Source organism: Lygodium microphyllum, chromosome 1 (assembly GCF_053477565.2).
Source record: "Lygodium microphyllum isolate KBCC chromosome 1, Lygodium_microphyllum_v1.1.10, whole genome shotgun sequence".
Classification (NCBI taxonomy): domain Eukaryota; kingdom Viridiplantae; phylum Streptophyta; class Polypodiopsida; order Schizaeales; family Lygodiaceae; genus Lygodium; species Lygodium microphyllum.
Window position 1 is genome coordinate 163,682,804 of NC_141135.1, and position 6,642 is coordinate 163,689,445.

Sequence of the window (6,642 nt, forward strand, 5' to 3'; positions counted from 1 at the left end):
AGTGGCACTGCAAACTTGTCCCTTTTCTATGGCAGCTAGGATACTAAAGTCGTGGGACACACTGACTCCTATTAGAATATGCATATAGTAGGAAGTCCACCTCTCTGGCTATGTCTTCACCTTTGTTGGAGATGTAGTTCCTTGGATGTCTAGGGTGTAAAAATACATTGCCTTGTCTACTACCAAGGTTGCCAACCACACTAAGGCTTGCAAGAAGGCCCTATGGTTGTCTGGTTGTGCAGACCTTAGCATTACTTCTATGACTCCTACCTTATATTTGGATTCTATGAGTGTCATCCAATTGGTATGCAATCTAGCCTTTTATCAAAAGCAAACCTTACCTTTTTCTTATTTAAAAAACAACCTTGTTTCTGCTATCAGTCAACAAAATAGTACTTTCTTTTCTCTCTTGGGTCAAATAGATTCACCATGATTTACATATAAAGAAGGAGATACATCATCAAATCAAGTATTTCACATGAAAGAGGTAGCGATCTTCACAATCATAGCATTAAACCACCATATCTAGTTCTTCTCTTCATAGGCACCTCTTTTGATTTTTATTTTTTATTTCTCATGATGGATTGATGGGATCAGAAAGATCATGCTATAGTGCATTGCATAAAAGCTAGGATTATGAAATTAAGTTTTCTTTGCACTTTCTTCTCCACACATTCACCACAATTACCTAGGTTGAATATTCTTTACCATGACTTTCTTACAAAATAGTAAAACTACTTGATGTGACATCTAGGGCCTCTACCATCAAAATTGTGCATGATTGGATCATCATTAGTAGTCATTTGAGCATTCAAAACATGATTACTATGACTTCGTGATAGTGTGCCTTGATCATCACCATTGGATGCCCACCTATTACCTTGATTCTATCTACCTTCATTGCATAGCTTGACCTCTACATTGGGTTCTTTTGACTTCTAGCATTGTCATCAACTTGAAGGCTGCACATGAAGCTTCATCTTTAGCTTGATAAGCTCTACCACCATCTCTATACCACTATCACAACTTCTTCCTAGGGGTCTAACATTGCCATGAATGGATGATCGGATCACCTTGAGTGTTGGATGCACTACCCAAACTATACATAGAACTTGTAGAGATATATAGCCATTATCTTGAGTGAAATCCCCTTGATCTTAGTTATTTATGTTGTTGGAGTGTGATACACATCACCATGCCTAACTTGAGCAAAATCCTCGTAATCTTAGTTATTTACATTGTTGAAGCATGATACACATCACCATGACTAACTTGGAAGATGGTTCACAAACCAACATGACTATGTTAAAGGTGATCCAAAATTACCATGATGGACCTAAAACACCTTGACTAGGTTAGAACATCACCTCCATTGGGTTGTATCACCACTTTCATGTCTATGTTGGATCACCACCTAAAACAACTCCACTAGGTTAGAGCACCACCTGGATTGAGTTGGATCACCGCCTTCATGTCTATGTCCACCCTCAAAATGAGTGCATACCACAACCATCTTGACTACTAGATATTGAGAGCCTAATAAGTACTACCTTGAGTCACTAGATTGCATTTTGTGCCCACCTTGTGTCAATTGTCAAAGTATCTTGGTCTAGTCATCACCAATAGTAATATTGAGTGTCTCACATTGACCATACCTTCAAGTTAGAGGCATAACATCACCTTGAGTGCCATATAACGCCACAGCTACCTTGGATACCACTTGTCACATTACTATTATGGGGAAACATTGAGAGTTGTGACTATTATGTTGCGTCAATAAACATACTTGGTTTTAGGGGGCATTGTTGTGCTCTATGAGCTTAATGATGGGACCTAGGATGGTGAGCTCCTATTCTTTTTGGAGTTTCAACTCACAATGTCATTAGTCACCACTCACATGAGCATCTCACACGCTCCTCTCAAATTAATCTATGATCTATTGTTGCCATGCACAAACAAATAAATGTAAATTGATTATGGAGTTATAGCGAACAAGAACTCACCTCTTTGTTGCTTAGTGAGGCTCATTGCTTGCTCCATGGTCCACACAATGCTACTTGGTTTGATCTACATCCTTGCTTACACCTTCAAATGTAATATGGAGAGAAGATAGAGAAGAAGGGGAGAAGTGGAGCAAGATGAGCTTTATGCTCCATTCCCCACTCTCTCAACTCAACCTCACACATGAAAATTCATCCTCATCTCTCACCATGAAGGGATAAATAAGTGAAAAGAAGAGTAGCAAGAGCTTCTCCTCACCTAGTCCCTCACACTCACTCTCTCCCTCTCCTTGATTCTCTCACATACACACAGAGGAGAAACAAGAGCATAGAGTCCCAAAGTTTGCACACACATGAATATCTTGTTCTATTCTTTCACATATTTTCTATACATGATTTTTAGGGTTAGGTTTCCCCCTTTCACTTTGGGTGTCCATCCCACTTTTGTGGTCACACCCTTATTGCATGCTTTTTGTAAGGTGAAAATATAATCATTATTGTAGCACAATACAAAGTGATAACCCATTCCTATTGCACTTTTGCATGATTTAGCAACTATTGCTTTTGTGTGTTGCTTCTTCTTGTGGTTAACATTACCCCCTCCTAGGTGAATGCCAATCCCATGGAATTCAATGTCATAGATGGCATGCTCCAAGTTGCACCCTTGATGATGCTTCTTGGTACATGGTAAGTTGTGATTGGAGTGGTGGTAACCAACAAGGTTACTAAAGTTTATGACATTCTTGGGATTATTCATTGGTATGGTGGGTTCAAAAATAGAAGCATTGGTTTGAAGGTTGGAGAAGCATTGAAGAAGAGATGATGGTAAATTGATCCTTGCAATTGTGAGTACCTATAATTGAAAAACCTCTTGTGCAATCTCTCCCTAGGGGGAAGTACTACACTTGTTTCCATGCATAAAACTTATATTGTTGGTTTGGGAGATGGGTTGAATTCCATGAGAGTCTAGATGCATAATTTGGCAGACAATATCCCTAGATGTGTCCTACCCTTGATTTCTCTAAGTGAATGTGGGGGAATTGAAAGGAGGGCTAGGGTGTCAGGGACAAAGCTAGTCAACCAATGTCACCAAATGTATCTAACTTGAGGACCCCTAGGTGCATTGCGGTGATTGTGAGTGCATATTCATTTCTTTTCCTTTGTTTCCTTTTTTTTTTTTTGATTGGGAATAAATCACTATATATATTAGTACCATACAATGAGGATTTCAATCTTACAAAAGAGATTAGATATTTTTAGCATTTGAAATACTAATCATGATTATGCATTGATCAAATATTTTTGTAGAAGTGATTGATCAGTGAGCCTCGTTGCTGAGAACTTGTTGCTGATGAAGAACCATAGTTGATTGAACTTCTTGTAGACTTATTGAATTTCCAACTAGGGTTGTAGTGGACTCATGGTAGCAGTCTGAGATTTCCTCTCTTTATGCCCTTGAGGTGCAACTATAGTAGATCTTATATCCTTGGTGCCATTACTCTTCTTGTACTCTTAAAAGGTATTGACTTGCTACATCATTGGAGTTGCCTTTAGGCTTGAGCATATAATTATGCCACCTTTTTTTTTTTGCATTCACTTAATAGAATCTAAGAGGACATGTGGTTGAGCTCAAAAGAATTGAATTTTGACAAAGTTTGACTTCAATATTTATCATTTACCAATTCTGTACTTGTTAGGGGTTAGTTGCTCCCTCCTTGCACTAAACACTTTGCAATGCTTCCAAGAGTTGTAGGGGTATCATTTGTATAGAGTGCATGGATTTTTTTTTGGTTTTTTTAAACTAATATGATTGATTTTATATGTACAAGAATGAATTGATTTATTTTTATTACAAGGTAAGAACCTATGGTACAATGTGGTTGTGTCTAGGGATAAGCCATTTATAGAAGCCAATATTGTATTGGAGGGTACCATAAGCATCAAGAAGTTGTGGAGATTTTTCAAAGAATAGTATTGATACAATGACATGAGTGAGAGTACCACATTTCCTTGGTCTAATTGGCTAGCAATGTGCAATTCCTCCTCTATTAGAAGCTTTTCAGTAGAGGGTGATCTAGGACTGATTTGGATAGTATAATATTCCATTCATTTGGCCTTAGATTTATAGGAGATTTTGGTTGAGTGGAACATGTCTTTTCTAGGGATTGGTGAATGGCACTTCAGAATTCAATATTTGTATCTTATTGCATTGAGTTACTATGGGTTTGTTCTAAGGAAAGGTTCACTATTCTAGTTGCAAATGCTGGATGCAATTGTGTTGGGATCTCACTTTGGATTTGGAAGTAGTAGTTGCAAGGTTGGTGGGTTTAATTGTAGTAACATTTGAGGCCAACTGCATATTTGGATTCTTGGAGGGTTTAGAAGTATTCTTGGGCTCACTTGTTTTGGATGTACCCTTGGTGGCAATTTTGGTATCTTTTTGTCACACGTCTTTCCTTTAGGGTCTTCTTTGATAATTTGAGTAGTAGCACAAGGCTGGAGCTATTATGCTGCTTCTTTTTGTGTAGGTGGCAAAGAGTTCGGTTTAGGAGACTATCATGTTGTTTTGACTAGACTAGTAGCTTGGATTGGTTGCCATTTGTCCGCCACTACCATCACCTTGTCTTCTTGATTAGTGTGAATGTTATTTAAAAAGACATGGAAGTTTTGTCTGTTTACCTTGAGGAGATGAGCTCTTGGAGGTTTTTGATATTACCTTGTGGTTGCTCTCAGAGAGAGATAATTGGTTCTTAGGAGTGTCCTTGGTTGTTGTGTATTCTCTTTAAGTTGAGTAGCTGCACTAGGTTGCTATTGATTCTATTGCATCTCTATAGGCAATGTCAATCCTTTTGCTTTGGGAGACTTCAGAAATTCAAAAGTAATGGAGCTCCCTTGAGTTTTTTCTTGGCAACTCTAAATGGATCATTTTTCTTCTTCTCAAGGATTTTCTCTTTAGTTTGGGTAGCATCACTAGAAAGAGACTGGTTTATGTACTCTGATTATGTTGATGGCCTTCTAGAAACCATTAGCTTCTCTTGCAATTTACCAAGTACCTTAGGTGTTGTTGCACTATAGTTAAGGTAGACTCAAGCATCTTTTGTGGACTAACTAGCTTAGTCTTTTGATAGATTTTGTTCCTAGACTTTGATTTGCATTTTGATATCTTTTTGTGTTTCTTTGCTTTTTGTAAGACTTGGATTGTGGTTTGCACATGTGGTGGGGTGATTGGTCTAGGTAACCAAATCCATCGATTTTCTACATAATACCCTTGAGTACATACCTGGATGCTTTTGAAGCCCATTGCTTGCGGCATTGTGTTGACTCTTTGTTGTGATGATTGTGTTGGTAATCCCAAGGTCTTCACTTCTTTGTGCATGGCAATTATTTCCTAACAACATTTGAAGTTGTATTGGTGCTAGTAGTAGCAGTTTTGAATTCCTTACTATGAAAAGACGCGGGATCTAGAGCATGGTAGTGGCTATGGTGGATCAAAGATGAAGATTAAGCTCATGATGACATAGACAAGACAACCTGTTACACAAGTGAATTAGGTTCCAAGATTGAGACTTGGACTCATAAACACAATCTTGTGTATAAGACTGACAATGACCAAGACACTAACTAAAATAGGAAAGCATCATGATATTGCATTCATCATATATCAAAAAGTGGTAGTCAAGTATAATGTTTTATAGTTGTTGGATGGGTAGCAGTTTCCCTTTTTGTGCATATGGGATTCAGTCTGCCTGCATGTCCTAAGTCTAGAACTACCTCATAAAAAAATGCCACAGTAGGTGTGATTGCAAATATCTCAACACCCCTCCTCAATCACAACCAGAAAGTACAAAGTGTGTAGAGGCTTTAGTGAGAGCAACACCTACAAAGTGTGGGCACACCATAAACATGGAAAAACACCAGAGGCTATTACAGAAAAGGCTAAGTGTGGGTACCACAAACATGATGGACATCTAGAGGTTGTAACAGGGGCCTCACAAAGTGTACAGAGGTTGTAGTACAAGGCTACATGAGGAGTTTACAAGCTTATGATAAAGATATTTGGGCTAGGCATTACAAGGCTAAAAAAGTCAGTAAAAAATTGGGTCAAGGACCATGAGGTCCTCGCAGTTTTTAGCGCTTATTTTTACGTAGATCTTCAATTCATTGTACGTCTTCTTGTCGGTGTAGTCTAGCTTGCTCTTTTTGATATTGTACTTGTTCTTCACTTTACTTGCAGCTTCAGTCTTCATGTCCATGTCATTGAGATATTTACAATCACAGCTATTGTGGCCTCTTTGTATGAGGCAGTTCTAGGCTTAGGACATGTAGGCAAGCTGAATCCCATATGCATAAAAAGGGAAACTGCTACCCATCCAACAACTATAAAGCATTGTGCTTAACTGCCACTTTTTGATATATGATGAATGCAATATCATGACGCTTTCCTATTTTAGTTAGTGTCTTGGTGATTATCAGTCTTATACACAAGATTGTGTTTATGAGTCCAAGTCTCAATCTTGAAACCTAATTTACTTGTGTAACAGGTCAAGTATTGTTTATGCCATCATGAACTTAATCTTCGTCTTCAATCCACCGTAGCCACTGTCATGCTCTAGATCCGACGTCTTTTCACATGGTATCAGAG